We start from the raw sequence: 16,987 nt of genomic DNA, 5'->3' as shown, positions 1-16,987 counted from the left end.
TGTACATTTCTGTAGCGTTGCAATTTGTGTGTATGTAGCAGCATCATCCGCGATAGACCTCATGGAACATCCAGCTTCATTCGCTACGTCATCTGTAAATGTTAGAGTCCTACAACACTTCTCTGGGTGCATTCAAAATTCATTTTGTGTCCGAAGATTTATCTGGGTTGAGAATAACATGGTGTGTTCTGTTTTCCAGGAACTCGCCAACCCAAGAACAAAACCGATCTGGTATTTTGGTCATCAAGCGACATCGCGGAACTATACCGAATGCCTTATACAAGTAAAGGGACACGGCATCAACCTGGGTGTCGGTATCTATTGCTATAAAGGTCGCCAGGACGGACTGAGGTTTCATACAATTGTAGTTTACGGAATCCATAAGGATTCCTACAGAGGAAATTTTTAGTTTCCATAAATGTCATACACAAGCATAAAACCCATGAAAAATTCTACAGTATACCGAATGATTCAAAAAGGGAGAACACATTTCAATTGTTTATTACAGATGAACTATAAAAGATATACACACATTGAGCATGTCACTGGATAGAGGAAGGTTCAAAGCTTTTCGCTTTTCGAGGAACACTACTGAGAAAATGTAGAGAAGCAGCATTTGAAGCTAACTGCAGAACGATTCTGTTGCGTCCAACATACATTGCGCGTGAGGTCCACAAAGATAAGCCACGAGAAATTAAGACTCATATGGAGGCATATAGATAGTTGTTCTTTCCTCGTTATGTTTGCATGTAGAACAGGAAAGGAAATGACTCTCAGTGGTACGGGGTACCCTCTGCCACGCGCCGTCAGGTGGATTGCGAAATATCGATATAGATGTCGATGTAGAGTTGAACCTCTGCTAAGGAAAGGTAATGCAGAAGATGTAGAAAAATTACTGGCCCATTTATCTGCTGCCACCATTCTCAAAAATAATAGAATCCGTTATGAAAGACGGATTAATGAATTGTTTGAATACATACAACCTTTTAAATGAATCACACTTTGGTTTCCGAAGTGGTATATGTACGGAACCAGCCACAGTAGAATCCACAAAAGTGGTTCTTGATGCTCTTGACAAAAATGGTTATGTCACACGAATATTTTTAGAATTTTCAAAGATTTTTGATAATGTTGACCATTAGATTGTACTATAGAAACATTAGGAGGGGTAGCTAATGACTGGTTCCAGTCATGCCTAGCAGATAGGGTACAAAGGGTAGACATAACATACTTCAAACAAGTTTAAACTTTTAATAAAGCACTTATTAGAACCAACATATATTAATCAGGGAATTCCTCAGGGTAGCATTTTTGGGTCAGTACTGTACATGATATACATCAATTAATTTTTGCAGTAGTGTTAGCCACAGGGAAAGAATTCTCTTCTCTGATGACAGCTAGTCGCTGAGAAAACAAGAGAACTTATTGTAGAGAAAGCAGTCGAAACCATTAAGGATATTTACAATTAGTCAAGAAGCAATGATGTGACATTGAACACAAAGAAAACAAATGCCATGAATTCCAGCTTCAAGAGGGAAAATTACACTGTTAAATTAAATGTAGATGGCACCTCTAGAGACTGCGAAGCAAACGCAAAATTTCTGGGAATAGAAACTGATTCTCAGCTGAGGTGTTGGAACGCACAAAGATACTTACAAACAGAATGTCATCAGCATGTTATACACTTAGAGCTCTGTCGTCAGTGTATAACAGCCAATGCCTCTTAGTTTACATACTATTCATTTTTCACTCAGTTCTTAACTATGGCGTTCTTTTCTGGGGAACAAATGCACAAAGCATGACCACAATTTCCAAACTGCACAAAACGGCCATAAGAATAATAACAAGAAATAGTAGTTCAGAACACTGGGAATTTTAACAGTACCATGTGAATACATTTATCAATAAACTGAACATATCAAAAATAACCTTGATAACAGCTCTGTCCATAAGCTTAGAACAAGATCTACGCTGATCTTACTTTTGCCAGTTCAAAACAGTTTTCTGCAAGGAATAAAACCGTACAATAAATTACCGAGGGAGATTATAGAAATTGGCAGAACAAACTTTTAAGGCAGTTAAAAGGTAGTTGTTAATCAATATATTATATGCACTGAAGGGTTACTGAGCTAACGCAGAGTATGAGTTTGTAAAAGCTGTAACACAAAAAACTAATAATTAAGATAATAAAACATTTAACATTCCATATAACACTTCCCATACTAGCACAATATTTTTCCTTCTTTTTCCTTTTCTGGAAAAGATTACTCCCAAAGCTACCACTTTATCCTCTTTTTGGATGCAACACTTCACTCATTATAAAGGACTACTGACTCAGTTTTTCAAGCTAGCAAATGGGAAGTTGCGGTGCACAAGATGGTCCTCACATCAGCTTATAGTGTGTGTAATGTTATGTAACAATGTCTATACAGGGTGTGTAACGTGTGCAGTGACTGGGAGTGAGAAATGAATGAGCAATGTAGCATTAGTCTTTTTCGTTATTAAATAACTTATTTGTTAAACGGTATTGTGCACTAAGGGTAAACCGATTGTTTTGAAGAGAGTAACCTTGTGAGTGGGAGGGTGGAGGTTCCAGTCTTCATCCACCCATCCTGATTTAGGATCCCGGTGGCCTTACTAAATTATTTCAGGTAAATGCCGGAGTGGTTCCTAATATAGGGCCACAGCTGCCTACTCATCCCATCCTTGTCATACTAGACCCGTATGCCTGTAAACGTTTGCACACTACTAGCCATTAAAATTGCTACACCTCGAAGATGACATGCTACAGACGCGAAATGTAACCGACAGGCAGAAGATGCTGTGAATGCAAATGATTAGCTTTACAGATCATTCACACAAGGTTGGCACCGGTGGCGACACCTACAACCTGCTGACATGAGGAAAATTTCCAATCGATTTCTCATACACAAACAGCAGTTGACCGCCGTTGTCTGGTGAAACGTTGTTGTGATGCCTCGTGTAAGAAGCAGAAATGCGTACCATCACGTTTCCGACTTTGATAAAGGTCGGATTGTAGTCTATCGCGATTGCGGTTTATCGTATCGCGACATTGCTGCTCGCGTTGGTCGAGATCCAATGACTGTTAGCAGAATATGGAATCGGTGGGTTCAGGAGGGTAATACGGAACGCCGTGCTGGATCCCAACGGCCTCGTATCACTAGCAGTCGAGATGACAGCCATCTTATCCGCATGACTGTAACGGATCGTGCAGCCACGTCTCAATCCTTGAGTCAACAGATGGGGACGTTTGCAAGACAACAACAATCTGCAAGAACAGTTCGACGACGTTTGCATCAGCATGGACTATCAGCTCGGAGACCACGGCTTCGGTTATCCTTGACGCTGCATCACAGACAGCAGCGCAAGTGATGGTGTACTCAACGACGAACCTGGGTGCACGAATGCCAAAACGTCATTTTTTCGGATGAATCCAGGTTCTGTTTGCAGCATCATGATGGTCGTATCCGTGTTTGGCGACATCGCGGTGAACGCACATGGAAGCGTGTATTCGTCATCGTCATACTGGCGTGTCACCCGGCGTGATGGTTTGGGGTGCCATTGGTTACACGTCTCGGTCACCTCTTAGTCGCACTGACGGCACTTTGATCGGTGGACGTTAAATTTCAGATGTGTTGCGACCCGTGGCTCTACCCTTCATTCGATCCCTGTGAAACCCTACATTTCAGCAGGATAATGCACGGCCGCATGTTGCAGGTCCTGTACGGGCCTTTCTGGATGCAGAAAATGTTCGACTGCTGCCCTGGCCAGCACATTCTCCAGATGTCTCACCAATTGAAAACGTCTGGTCAATGGTGGCCGAGCAACTGTCTCGTCACAATACGCCAGTCACTACTCTTGATGAACTGTGGTATCGTGTTGAAGCTGCATGGGCAGCTGTACCTGTACACGCCATCCAAGCTCTATTTGACTCAATGCCCAGGCGTATCAAGGCCGTTATTACGGCCAGAGGTGGTTTTTCTGGGTACTGATTTCTCAGTATCTATGAACCGAAATTGCTTGAAAGTGTAATCACGTGTCATTTCCAGTAAATTATATTTGTCCAATGAATACCCTTTTATCATCTGCATTTCTTCTTGGTGTAGCAATTTTAATGGCCAGTAGTGTATAACATACACTCATGTTCAGAAAAAAAAAACCAGAACACCTTGACCGACTAGAGGTGGGACGTTAATATTCACAGGGCATGTACATTAGTATGTTCTGCAGAAATGGTTAGCATTTGAACCATGTCGGCCCGCAGTTCTAGGCCAACATCGATATCGCGGCGCAACTTGTAAAATGTGCCTGTGGCTCTCGTTGTCGCTGTTAACTGAAGGTAATGGATCAGCGCGACTTAAGCAGACGTGTAGCATGCCTTGCAGACATATGTGCGAACCGTACCGTGAAATCAGTGAGTTTGAAAGAGGGCGCATTATTGGCATGAGAGAATGTAGTGCATCCATGCGGAAAATTGCTGCTCGTGTAAGACCGAGCGTTTCGGCAGTGCAACAGATGTGTGCAGAATGGTTCACGGAAGACCACAGATCAGATAGCACCACCCACACCACCCTCGAGAAGATTGACACCTCATCCGAATGACATTGCAGGATAGGTCTGCGTCCTCTTTGGTTCTGACGCAGTAGTGGAACAATTAAACACATCGTACACTATCAGAGATAACAGTGCGCGTCGTCCAGTTCTCCGCCTACCTCTGACGGATTTGCAGAAAAATCCTAGAGGGCAATGGTGTACGGAACGACGTCACTGTGGACAGGAATAGCATCAGATAGTGTTTTCAGACGAATCCAGCTTCTGTTTGTTTGAAATTGATAGCCACATTTTGGTTCCCTGCTGACAAGGGGTGCGGCATCACAGTGACTGCATTAGTACAAGACATACAGTGCCAACTCGAGGCCTTATGGTGTGGGGTGCTATTGAGCACAACCACGAATCACAGTTGCTGCAAATCTTGAGCACAGTGACCAGTGTGACTTACGTGAATGACTTCTAGCGACCCCTAGGCATACCCATTCTCCACAACACCCCAGACGCCATTTTTCAGCAAGCCAATGCACGACCATATGTTGCTGCACGAACACGTGCCTTCTTGGTGTCGCAGGAAGTCAGCCTTTTGCCCCGGGCTGCGAGATCATCAGACTTTTCGCCAACCGAAAACGTGTAGGATATGGTGAAACAACGAGCGCAGCACTGTGACCCAATGCCGACCCAAATGAACTTTGGAACCAGGTGAATGCAACATGGACGGCTATTCCAAAGGAGGCCGTGTTAAGGGAACATTGTATGTCCTATGCCGCCAATGTTAAATTATCGAATTTTGTGACCCATTATCTTGGAAACTTTTTAAGACACCAACTTACAATTTTCCATAATTATTGGATGCACCTTTCTAGATACACTGAACTAGAATTATTAATAAAATTGTATTATGGGGCATGTTACCTTTTTTTTCAAACTCTCAATTTTTTGGCAGAATTTTGTAAATAAATGAACATAAAAACAAAACAACTCAAGATATTTTAACTACTCTAGTTCAATATGTGTTGAGTCTTGCACTTGGCATGCTGTGAAAATTTCATGTCTCCATGAAAACAGGTCATTTATTGCAAAAACTGTAGTTCAGAGATATTGAGGTTTAAAACATTTTTCTTACAAATTATTATACATACATTTCAGCGTCTTTTATGGACTAGAATTGCCCTGGCCCATAGTCTGTGTCTTCTTCAGTGTCACAACAGCCCAATGCTTTCCGTCTCCTTTTCTTTCTTGCTTCTTTTGTCATTTACTGAGCAACTAACTCTGCTTCACGTAATCGAAGCTCATCCAGTTCCAGCAGTCCTTTAGCTGTGTTCTGTCCAAATCTTACCCCTAACTTCTCCAGAACCTTAAGTCTTTCATAGTTCCTACCATTAAAAGTCATTACAGTATCACATACTCTTTGCGCCCTAAAACCATAACAAAAAAAAGTATCACATACTGCTAACTTTAGAGCCATAAGGCCAACAAATACCTTTTTGGCACTCGGCACCACACAACATTATTGAAGGACTCATTCACATTCTGGGTCTCCCCATGTGAACACTTCTTTAGTAGTTGCCGGCCGGAGTGGCCGGAGGTTCTAGGCGCTACAGTCTGGAACCACGCTGCTGCTACGATCGCAGGTTCGAATCCTGCCTCGGGCATGGATGTGTGATGTCCTTATGTTAGTTAGGTTTAATTAGTTCTAAGTTCTAGGCGACTGATGACCTCAGAAGTTAAGTCGCATAGTGCTCAGAGCCATTTGAACCATTTTCTTTAGTAGCTCAGGATTTGTCAAATTTCTGTAAATAGGTTTCATTGCCTCCATTACTGCCAAAGGAAGAGAATGTTTATGTGTAAATTCAAGCAGGGTGCCAGAAAATTCAGCTTGCCTATATTTACACCAAGTGTTTGGTGGAGGTGGACACAAAGCATGACATGGCTTTTCGTCGGTTGATATTCGATGAAAAAAAGTGCTCCACACAGCTCTTTTCATCTTCTCTAAATTGTCACAGTTATCTCTAATGGCCTTCCCATAATATTCCTGTAATTCATCAATTACTTTGTCCGTTAGTCTTCCAGCACATTTTATTGTCTTGCCATCAGACAGTTTTGTGTTACCCAGCTTGGTTTTTAGGTTTATGCGTAATGCCAACTTCTGAGACGTAGCAGTAGGCACAAAACAAAGCAATTCACAGCCTTCTAGACTGTGTAGTTCCTATGATATGACTGCTCTACTGTGGCAGTATATGCGTAGCCGCGTAATTTAACAGTCACATGTCAACTTTCAAAAAAAATTTTATAGGTCTCACAATTGTCTGATTTTAATGTATTTTACACCAATATGTTCAGGAAAGTCCAAAGTACATTATGGAGTAGAAAACAGAAAATGTCAAATTTCATCGGATTTCACGTACAATGTCCCCTTAAGTGTAACAGGATGCCATTCGCGCCTTATACGCGCCGATGCCATCACGCATAGAACAAGTTATCAGTGCCCATGGCGGACCGTGTGCGTGCTAGGCAATAGGACACATGATGAACCGAGGTGATTGGCATACTAATCATTTCTGCAGAACATAATAATGTACATGTCCTGTGAATATGAATGTCCTATTTATAGTGTTTAAAGTGTTTTGTTTCTTTCTGAGCATGAGTGTAATTTAAAAAGAACAAAAATAAATCAGTTCACATATTAAGTTAATTACTTTATTTTTATTGTTCTTTAATTGTAATAACAACACACGTCCAATATCCTCGTAAAACAGAGCACCAGATGAATAAAACTACCACAACAACTACAACTACACTACATACCTCCACTCAGCTACTGTCTAGTTGACTTCTTGCCTCGGTCATTGAGAAGGTGCAATTTTATGTCTCACTGCGACCAATGGTACTCGACTCAAATTGACCATCGCATGGAATTCCCTTCGCGACGTTGGCTCAGAAACTGGTTGAGATGGACCTGCGTCCACTGATAACAATAATTCCTAGCCATTTTGAAACCGATTGTCATTGAGAAGGCCTTGTCGGTTAAGATTTTTTTATGACCACTGTACTTACACTCTGCTAAATAGTTGCGAGTGGTGCTCCATTACTTGTAGATGCTTTGGACAGCCTGCGTTGATACACCAACAAATTTGGGATCTTCATTCACGGTGTGGTCATGAGCATGCCCAAATACGATAGCTCCTTTCTGCCGTTCTGTCCTGTCTCCACGTTGATAATTGTATTGCGCCAATTCTATATTAACCGTTAGGTACATATGTACCACTTCCCTGTCTTGAGACACATCAGCACCGGGAGGCACATGAATTCTTGGTACCGGTTTTCCACCACCTACAGCGCACGTTTAAGGAGGTGACTAATGTTTGTTTGTTGAGCTAATCAACTGAACAGTCCATGTGTTAAGTCGATTATTTGTCTTACATGCGTAGTTACCGATTTCGACGTCACCTTTCGAAAAAAAAAACTGCTTGTAGAGGGATTATGAACGTACCATATCTTCAAAATTGCACGCATTTTACACCAGCGCTCTGTTTACGAAATGCTTTTGATAGTTTAAACTTAAAAATGTTCGTAGATAGGGGCTTTTTTGTCAGCATCAATAAGAAGTATATAACATTCAAGTCTAGGATCGACAAATTATTTAATAAATTCGGATACATGTTTTGTCTTTGCCTTATTTCATTGGCGTTAACGCACCGACGTATCACCGCACTCGTTGGTACGGCGATTGGGATAACATTCATTGGCGCCTTCTTGCTTAATCTGGGAAGTGAGCGCGAAGGATGTGGCACTTCAGAAGCGACTCACCAAAAATTCATGCGACACATGCATCCTACATGTCAGTTTACGGATTGTAAAAGAAAGGTACAAGACTAGGGTACAAGGTACGAATTAGGAAGTAATGGTTAGACGAGGTACCAACACCTTACGGCGGACACTGCCGTATCAAGTTTCCTCGAGGTACTAATCAATTAATTTCGGACACATTAAGTTTCACATCCTCGTAAAAAGGAAGACTGCAATTTAACGCTCCGTCTACGACGATGTCATTAGAGATGGAGCACAAGCTTATTCAGGAAGAAAATAGGTCGTGCCCTTTCAAAGGAACCATTCCGGTGCTTGTCAAAAGCGGATTTTGGGAAACCACGGAAAATCAAAATCTGGATTGTCTGAAAGATATTTGAGGCGCCGTCCTCCTGAATACGAGTAGGTCATCATAAAGGATCAAAGGGCATGAGTGTACAAAATGCAGCCGAAAAGTAGCTACTGGTTTCAATAAGGAAAGTTATAGAATTTGCTGTAACCAGTTCAAATAAGATGACCCATTAGTAGACGGTCCAGTATGCGATTACGCACTCTGGAAAGTTGTTTCCGACAGTTTTTCTGTAACATTCGAGAATGAGAAGGGTACTTTGGAGGAAGAGTTGGGTAAAACTTTCAGAGGCAGCAAGACGAGTTGGGTAATGTGCATGTGGGATGCACCAGTTGCGGAAAATTATAGGCGACGTCAGATGAAAAATTACTTACGATTGTTCTAAAACCATATATTTTAAAGGAAAGCTTAGCAATGCTGATCGAAGAACTCCCATTGTAAGTAGGCTGTTTATGTTTTCTTATTGGCAACGTTACGTAGCGCTCTGTATGAAAATCACTGGCTGTGCTGTGTGCAGTCTGTGGCCAGTTTGCATTGTTGTCTGCCATTGTAGTGTTGGGCAGCTGGATGTGAACAGCCCATAGCGTTGGGCAGTTGGAGGTGAGCCGCCAGCAGTGGTGGATGCGGGGAGAGAAATGGCGGAGTTTTGAAATTTGTAAAACTGCTATGTATATTATGACTTTTCAACACTATTAGGGTAAATACATTGTTTGTTCTCTATCAAAATCTTTCATTTGCTAACTATGCCTATCAATAGTTAGTGCCTTCCGTAGTTTGAATCTTTTATTTAGCTGACAGTAGTGGCGCTCGCTGTATTGCAGTAGCTTGAGTAACGAAGATTTTTGTGAGGTAAGTGATTTGTGAAAGGTATAGGTTAATGTTAGTCAGGGCCATTCTTTTGTAGGGATTTCTGAAAGTCAGATTGCGTTGCGCTAAAAAAATATTGTGTGTCAGTTTAAGCACAGTCATGTATAATTTTTCAAAAGGGGACGTTTCACCATTTCATACGACGAGTTGTTGTACAATCTGGGAGAAGAAAAGTGACGACTTGTACCTAGAAAGTAGCATCTGCTTTGTGTCAGCCATGCGGCGCATGTTTCAACCGGCGAGAGAAAAATTTTCGGAGGAAATTAAAAACGGCTACAGAGTTAATTACCCAAAATAAAGAAGTTACAGGTCGAAAAGATACGGACACACTCATTAATTCATCATTAGCTATTATCACCTATAGTTACAGCAGGTGAGCATAGATATAATGGTTACAAAAAGGAAAAGAAGAAAAAAACTTCTGTGACATTTAAGATGTTCATTGCCCGCATAATCGGGTGCACTAAAACGCAAATGTAGAGAAGTCTCTTTTGCATTCCGTAGTAGACTCCACTATTTTAACTTATGGTGATACGTCAGTTAAACAGTCATCCAGGCCGATCTGACAACACCAAATACGCAGGATACGATCACAGTCTTTTAACATTAAACAGTTTCATTATGATAGTCGTCTCGTATAAGTACCCACAGTTTTCCTTCATTCGTAATAAAATACGGCGGGTGGAACGTCGAAGCGCTTGGTTTACACCTTGGGCTGACATTCGTCATCAGAAACCGAGTCACTCGTCTCATGGCTACGCGGCCAGCTTGTCGCTCCGTTAACGCCAATGACACAACGAAGTGACGATTGTGTCAACAACCAAACTATTGTTCCAAGACCAAAATATAGTTATTCTTTCTTGTCCATATCGACTAAATCTAACTTTATACGAAAACTCGCGACGAAGTTTGAATTTAAACAATTAAACGTGTCTTGTAAACAAATCGATAGCTGAAAACGCCTACGGTTTTGCAGATACGTTACTTTCAAGATTATCTACATGCGATCCTGTTTGCCATATTTGAAAACAGAGGTCACTGTTCAGGAATCCCCTTCTTAGTCTCCAACATTACGCTGAGGGGACAAAAGTCATGGGACACCCCCTGCTGTCATGTCGGACCTCCTTTTGCCCGCCGTAGTGCAGCAGTTCGACGTGGCATGGACACAACAAGTCGGTGAAAGTCCCCTGAAGAAATAATGAACCATGTTGCCTCTATAGCCGTCCATAATTATGTAAGTGTTTCGTGTGCAGGATTTTGTACATGAACTGACATTTCGATTATGTCCCATAAATGTTCGATGAGATTCATGTCGCCGGCCGTTGTGGCCGAGCGGTTCTAGGCGACTCAGTCTGGAACCGCGCTGCTGCTACGGTCGCAGGTTCGAATCCTGCCTCGAGCATGGAAGTGTGTGATGTCCTTAGGTTAGTTAGGTTTAAGTAGTTCTAAGTTCTAGGGGACTGATGACCTCAGATGTTAAGTCCCATAGTGCTTAGAGCCATTTAGATTGACGTCGGTCGATCTGAGTGCCAAATCATTCGCTCGAAATGTCCAGAATGTTCTTCAAACAAATCGGGAACACTTGTGGTCCGGTGACATGACATCGTTGTTTTGGGACTTGAAATTTATAAATGACATTCCCAGGCACTGATCGGTTCAGCTGGACCAGAGAACCCAGTCTATTCTATGTAAACACAGTCCACGCAATTACGGAGCCACCACCAGTTTGCAGAGTGCCTTGTTGACAACTTGGCTCCATGTTTCGTGGGGTCTGCGCCACACTCGAACCCCACCATTAGCTCTTACCGCCGAAAGCTGGGACTCATCTGACCAGAGCACGGTTTTCCAGTTCAGTTATCTATGGTCCAATCGATACGGTCGCGAGCACAGGAGATGCGCTGCAGGCGATGTCGTGCAGTTTAGCAGAGGCTTTCGCGTCGATCGTACGCTACCACAGCCCATTAACGCCTGATTTCGCCGCATTAACCTAACGGATAGGTTCGTCGTACGTCCAACATTGATTTCTGTGGTTATTTCACGCAGAGTTGCTTGTCAGCACTGACAACTCTACGCAAATGCCGCTGTTCTCGGTCGTTAAGTGAAGGCCTCCGGTCACTGCGTTGTCGGTGGCGAAAGGTAATGCCCGAAATTCGGTATTCTCGGCACACTCCTTGCACTGTGGATTTCGCGACATTGAATTTCCTAATGACTTTCGCAATGGAATGCCCCATGCGTCTAGCGCCAACTACCACTCTCCGTTCAAAGTCTATTAATTCCCGTCGTGCGGCCGTAATAGCGCCGGACACCTTTTGACACGAATCACTTGAGTACAAATTACCTTTCCGGCAATGCACTGCCCTTTTATACTATGTGTACGCGGTACTACCATCGCCTGTATATGTGCACGTCGCTCACCCATGACTCATCTCTGTATACAAAAGAAATTGGGTTTCGGTTATAACTTTCTTTCTCAGAATAAAATTTCAGTCATCAGTTGCTTTCTCAAGGACCTGAATGATATTTCATTAGATAGAAGATTGAAAATAGCTATTTGTAACCTATTACAGTACAATAATGACTCTACCCCACAGTGACAGGCTTCACCATACGACGAAACTAAATGGTTCAAATGGCTCTGAGCACTATGGGACTTAACTTCTGAGGTCATCAGTCCCCTAGAACTTAGAACTACTTAAACCTAACTAAGCTAAGGACATCACACACATCCATGCCCGAGGTAGGATTCCAAACTGCGACCGTAGCGGTCGCGCGGTTAAGACTGTAGCACCTAGAACCGCTCGGCCACTCCGGCCGGCGACGAAACTAATTTAACTACATTAGCTATATGTTACATTTCTGTATTGTAATAATTTCGAATACTACAACACTTAATGGGCGCGTTATCGTTATGTGCCAACTGTTTTATGTCACTGACAGAAGAGGACAGCCCCCTCCAAAGGCTGATATAGCTCATTATTCGGTTTACACTCTATTGAATAATCCCATGCACAGTGTAGTCTCTCCGATTTTTGTCTCATAATTACATATATGGTGCAATATAGACACTGTACATGCCTCTTGCCGTTTGCTAACGTTTTAGCAACATGCTGGTCACATGTACATTTGAAAAGTGGAATTGTTCTAGTTCACTGGAGTTAATGGATGACCAGTTTTAAAAGTAACTATAGCGAGTTTGATCCTAAATTATGTACACTTGTTGTTGTTAGCCGGCCAGAGTGGCCGTGCGGTTCTAGGCGCTACAATCTGGAACCGGGCGACCGCTACGGTCGCAGGTTCGAATCCTGCCTCGGGCATGGATGTGTGTGATGTCCTTAGGTTGGTTAGGTTTAACTAGTTCTAAGTTCTGGGCATCTAATGACCTCAGAAGTTAAGTCGCATAGTGCTCAGAGCCATTTGAACCATTTGTTGTTGTTGTGGTCTTCAGTCCAGCTCTCCATGCCACTCTATCCTGTGCAAGCCTCTTCATCTGTGAATAACTACCGCAACCTACATCCCTCTGAATCGGCTTAATGTATTCATCTCTTGGTCTCTTTCTACGAGGTTTACCCCCCCCCCCCTCCCACGCCTTCCTCCAGTACTAAATTGGTGATCCCTTGATGCCTCAGAATGTGTCCTATCAACCGATCCCTTCATTTAGTCAGGCTATACCACAAATTTCTCTTCTCCCCAATTCTGTTCAGAACCTCTTCATTAGTTATGTGGTCTATTCATCTAATCTCAAACATTATTCTATAGCACGACATTTCAAAAGCTTCTAATCTCTTCTTGTCTAAACTGTTTATCGTCCATGTTTCACTTCCATACATAGCTACACTCCATACAAATACTTCTAGAAAGGACTTCCTGACACTTAAATCTATACTCGATGTTAACAAATTTCTCTTCTTCAGAAATCCTTTCCTTGCCATCTAGTCTACATTTTATATCCTCCCTACTTCGACCATCATCAGTTAATTTGCTTCCCAAATAGCAAAACTCATTTACTACTTAAAGCATATCATTTCCTCATCTAATCCCCTCAGCATAACCTGATTTAATTTGATTACATTCCATTTCCTCGTTTTGCTTTTGTTGATGTTCATCTTATATCCTCCTTTCAAGATACTATCTATTCAGTTCAGCTGCTCTTCCAAGTCCTTTGCTGCCTCTCACAGAATTACGATGTCATCGGCAACAACAAAGTTTTTATTTCTTTTCCATGGACTCTCCTACTCAAAATTTTTCTTTTGTTTCCTTTATTGCTTGCTTAATATACACATTGAATAACATCGGAGATAGGCTACAACCATGTCTCACTCCCTTCTCAACCACTGCTTCCCTTTCGTGCCCCTCGACTCTACTAACTGCCACCTGGTTTCTGTACAAATTGTAAATAGCATTTCGCTCCCTGTATTTTACCCTCGCCACTTTTAGAATTTGAAAAACAGTATTCCAGTCAACATTGTCAAAAGTTTACTCTAAGTCTGCAAATGCTATAAACGTAGGCTTGCCTTTCCTTAACCTATCTTCTGTGAAAAGTCGTAGCGTCAGTATTGTCTCGCGTGTTCCTACGTGTCTTCGAAATCCAAATTGACCGCCATCAACGTCGACCTCGGCCAGTTTTTCCATTCTTCTGTAAAGGATTCGTGTTATTATTTTGCAGCCGTGACTTATTAAGCTGATAGTTCGGTAATTTTCACGCCTGTCAGCACCTGCTTTCTTTGGAATTAGAATTATTATATTCTTCTTGAAGTCTGAGGGTATTTCCCTTGTCTCATACATCTTGCTCACCAGATGGTAGAGTTTTGTCATCGATGGATCTCCCAAGGATATCCGTAGCTCTGACAGAATGGTGTCTACTCCTGGGGCTTCTTTTAAACTTAAGTCTTCCAGTGCTTTATCAAATTCTTCACGCAGTGTCAAATCTCCCTTCTCCTCTTCCTCTACGTTCTCTTTCATTTCCATAACATTGCCTGCAAGTATATCTTCCCTGTACAGCCTCTCTGTATACTCCATCCACATTTCTGCTTTCCCTTCTTCGCTTAGGACTGGTTTTCCATCTGAGCTCTAGATATTCATAAAGATGGTTCTCTTTTCTCCAAATGTCTGTTTAATTTTCCTGTAGGCAGTACCTATCTTACTCCTAGTGATATATGCTTCTGCATCCTCACGTTTGTCCTCTAGCCATTCCTAGATCACAAAGGGAGCGAAAATAATAACTGAATTTATTTAGCAGAATTTATACAACATTAGTAGTCAACGCACAAATGACGTGTGTTGTCTGTGGGCGGTGGTACTTGCTTGGCTCAGCACTTAGCAGCAGGAGACGGCCACTGGAACGAAGATGCCAAGGCGAACAGGCCACTGCAGAAGAAGCGCAGAGATATGTCATACGTGCCGATGCCAAGCACGCAGTGGCAGCAAACTCCATTGTAGGCGGTCACGCTGTTTGTGCTTGTGCAGCGATCAGCCAGTAGCTGGCAGTAGACGTGCTGCAGAAGGCACACAAGTGTGGACGGCGAACCAAGGACCCTTGAAAGGCACCCAGAATCGAATGAAGTCAGCCGGAAAGAGGCTCCCAGCTGGGAGGCTCCAGTTCAGCTCTCGGTGGCATCAGCACAGCTCGTACACCTGGGGTCAGTAGAGGCAGGACCTAAATGTAGTTGAGACGGGATGGCCTACTTCGGGTTGACAGCTGGTGAGGAGCGCCTCTCGGTGTAGGCTGTATTCGGCGACAGATACTGCAGGGCTGCGGTTGACGGTATTTATAGCCGCTCGACCTGGCTTTATTGTGATAGGACGTCACTTTTGGTCAGTACACTATAGAAGTGGAGCAGCGCTAGGTCCCAGCATAGTGTAATCCAGTTCACCATTTCGGCGGCTTGGCCTTCTCAACATGCTGCGTCGACGATATTCCAGCCCTGGCAGCATGAAGCAGGGCCCGGTGTGTGACAATTGAACTGAACCCCCTGGCGGAACGAAGGCTTCTGTTATGACAGTTCAGCACATTTTAGCCATTATAGTGAAATGTGGTCGGAAGCCTTGAAGCTTGCCTGGCCGCTTGTTACAGATGCTGATTTGAAAAGATATTGGCATATAGTAAGAGTTGACTGATTCTAACTGACTCATTGATGTTGCAGTCATAATATATTACATTATTTTGTTTTGTTAAGCATACACATGTACATTTTTGAACAGTTAAAACAAGTTGCCAATCTTTGTATGATAGTTTGTACAGCTTTATTCAAATGTATGTCAATAGTCTGAGATTACTCTTAATATTGTCTGATAGGTCACTAACTTGAACGTGTAGTCTTTGGGTGTTGGTGGATGTAACTGAAGCAGATTAGCAAAGAAGCAGCGACCAACATTGCTCCCTAGCAGGTCACTCACCTGCGGATCTTCTGTCCCAGGCGTCAGACTTCGCCCCGTGCAGTAGGTCTTTCATCGCCTAGTAAGGAACTGATTTACAAAAGGCGCAGCAGGGAAGCTACAGACAATGAAAGCTGGGATAATCCGGAGAAAAATGAACACGTAAATGAGAGGTAGCCGTGTCACAAATTCCCATAAATCATCACTCATAGAATGTAACGGCCGGCGAGCAATTAACTCGCTGTAAGACCAGTCGAAAGTCCAGAAGTTCACACAGCAAAATCGTCTTCAGAATAAAGACTAGTCCCCAGAGAGAGCACACAGAAATGAAATATCTGGTCATGCTTGCGATAACACTAACAGGAGTCGGCCAAAACTGCTTACTCGCTACATGTCGATCTGCAGCGCCAGTATCTTGCGGCGCAGACGTAGCAATAGTACAGTCGGATCCACTATAACAGCGACATGCTTAGTAACTCTAAGCATCATGAGTGTTTCGCTGATGACTAACTTAGGCTGTTCCCAAGATAATGGCAAGCCATAAGCACTAAATGGCGGTAACTGGCGTTCAACGAACCTCGCGATGTTGATACCTCTAGGAACTACAACGGAATGGACTGGAGACTTTCTCCCCAGGTTATTTAAAGACTCGGGTGATGAGCTACGGTGCACCTCCGCGGTTCACGAAAAGGTTCTTGTAACCAACAGTTCCCAATGTCAAAAAAAATGGTTCAAATGGCTCTAAGCACGATGGGACTTAACATCTGAGGTCATCAGTCCCCTAGACTTAGAGCTACTTAAACCTAACTAGCCTAAGGACATCACATACATCCATGCCGGAGGCAGGATTCGAATCTGCGAACGTAGCAGCAGCGCAGTTCCGGACTGAAGCGCCTACAACCGCTCGGCCACAGCGGCCGGCTGTTCCCAACGTCCTGGCTGCCTGGAGTGGCATAGTTCCGGCCCTCAAGTTGGGTGACCTGAACTGGAGCTAATTCTCAGAAAGCGGGAGAACTTTGTGTG

The sequence above is a fragment of the Schistocerca piceifrons genome, chromosome 3 (genome assembly GCF_021461385.2).
Source record: "Schistocerca piceifrons isolate TAMUIC-IGC-003096 chromosome 3, iqSchPice1.1, whole genome shotgun sequence".
NCBI lineage: Eukaryota > Metazoa > Arthropoda > Insecta > Orthoptera > Acrididae > Schistocerca > Schistocerca piceifrons.
This window is presented reverse-complemented; position numbering follows the sequence as displayed.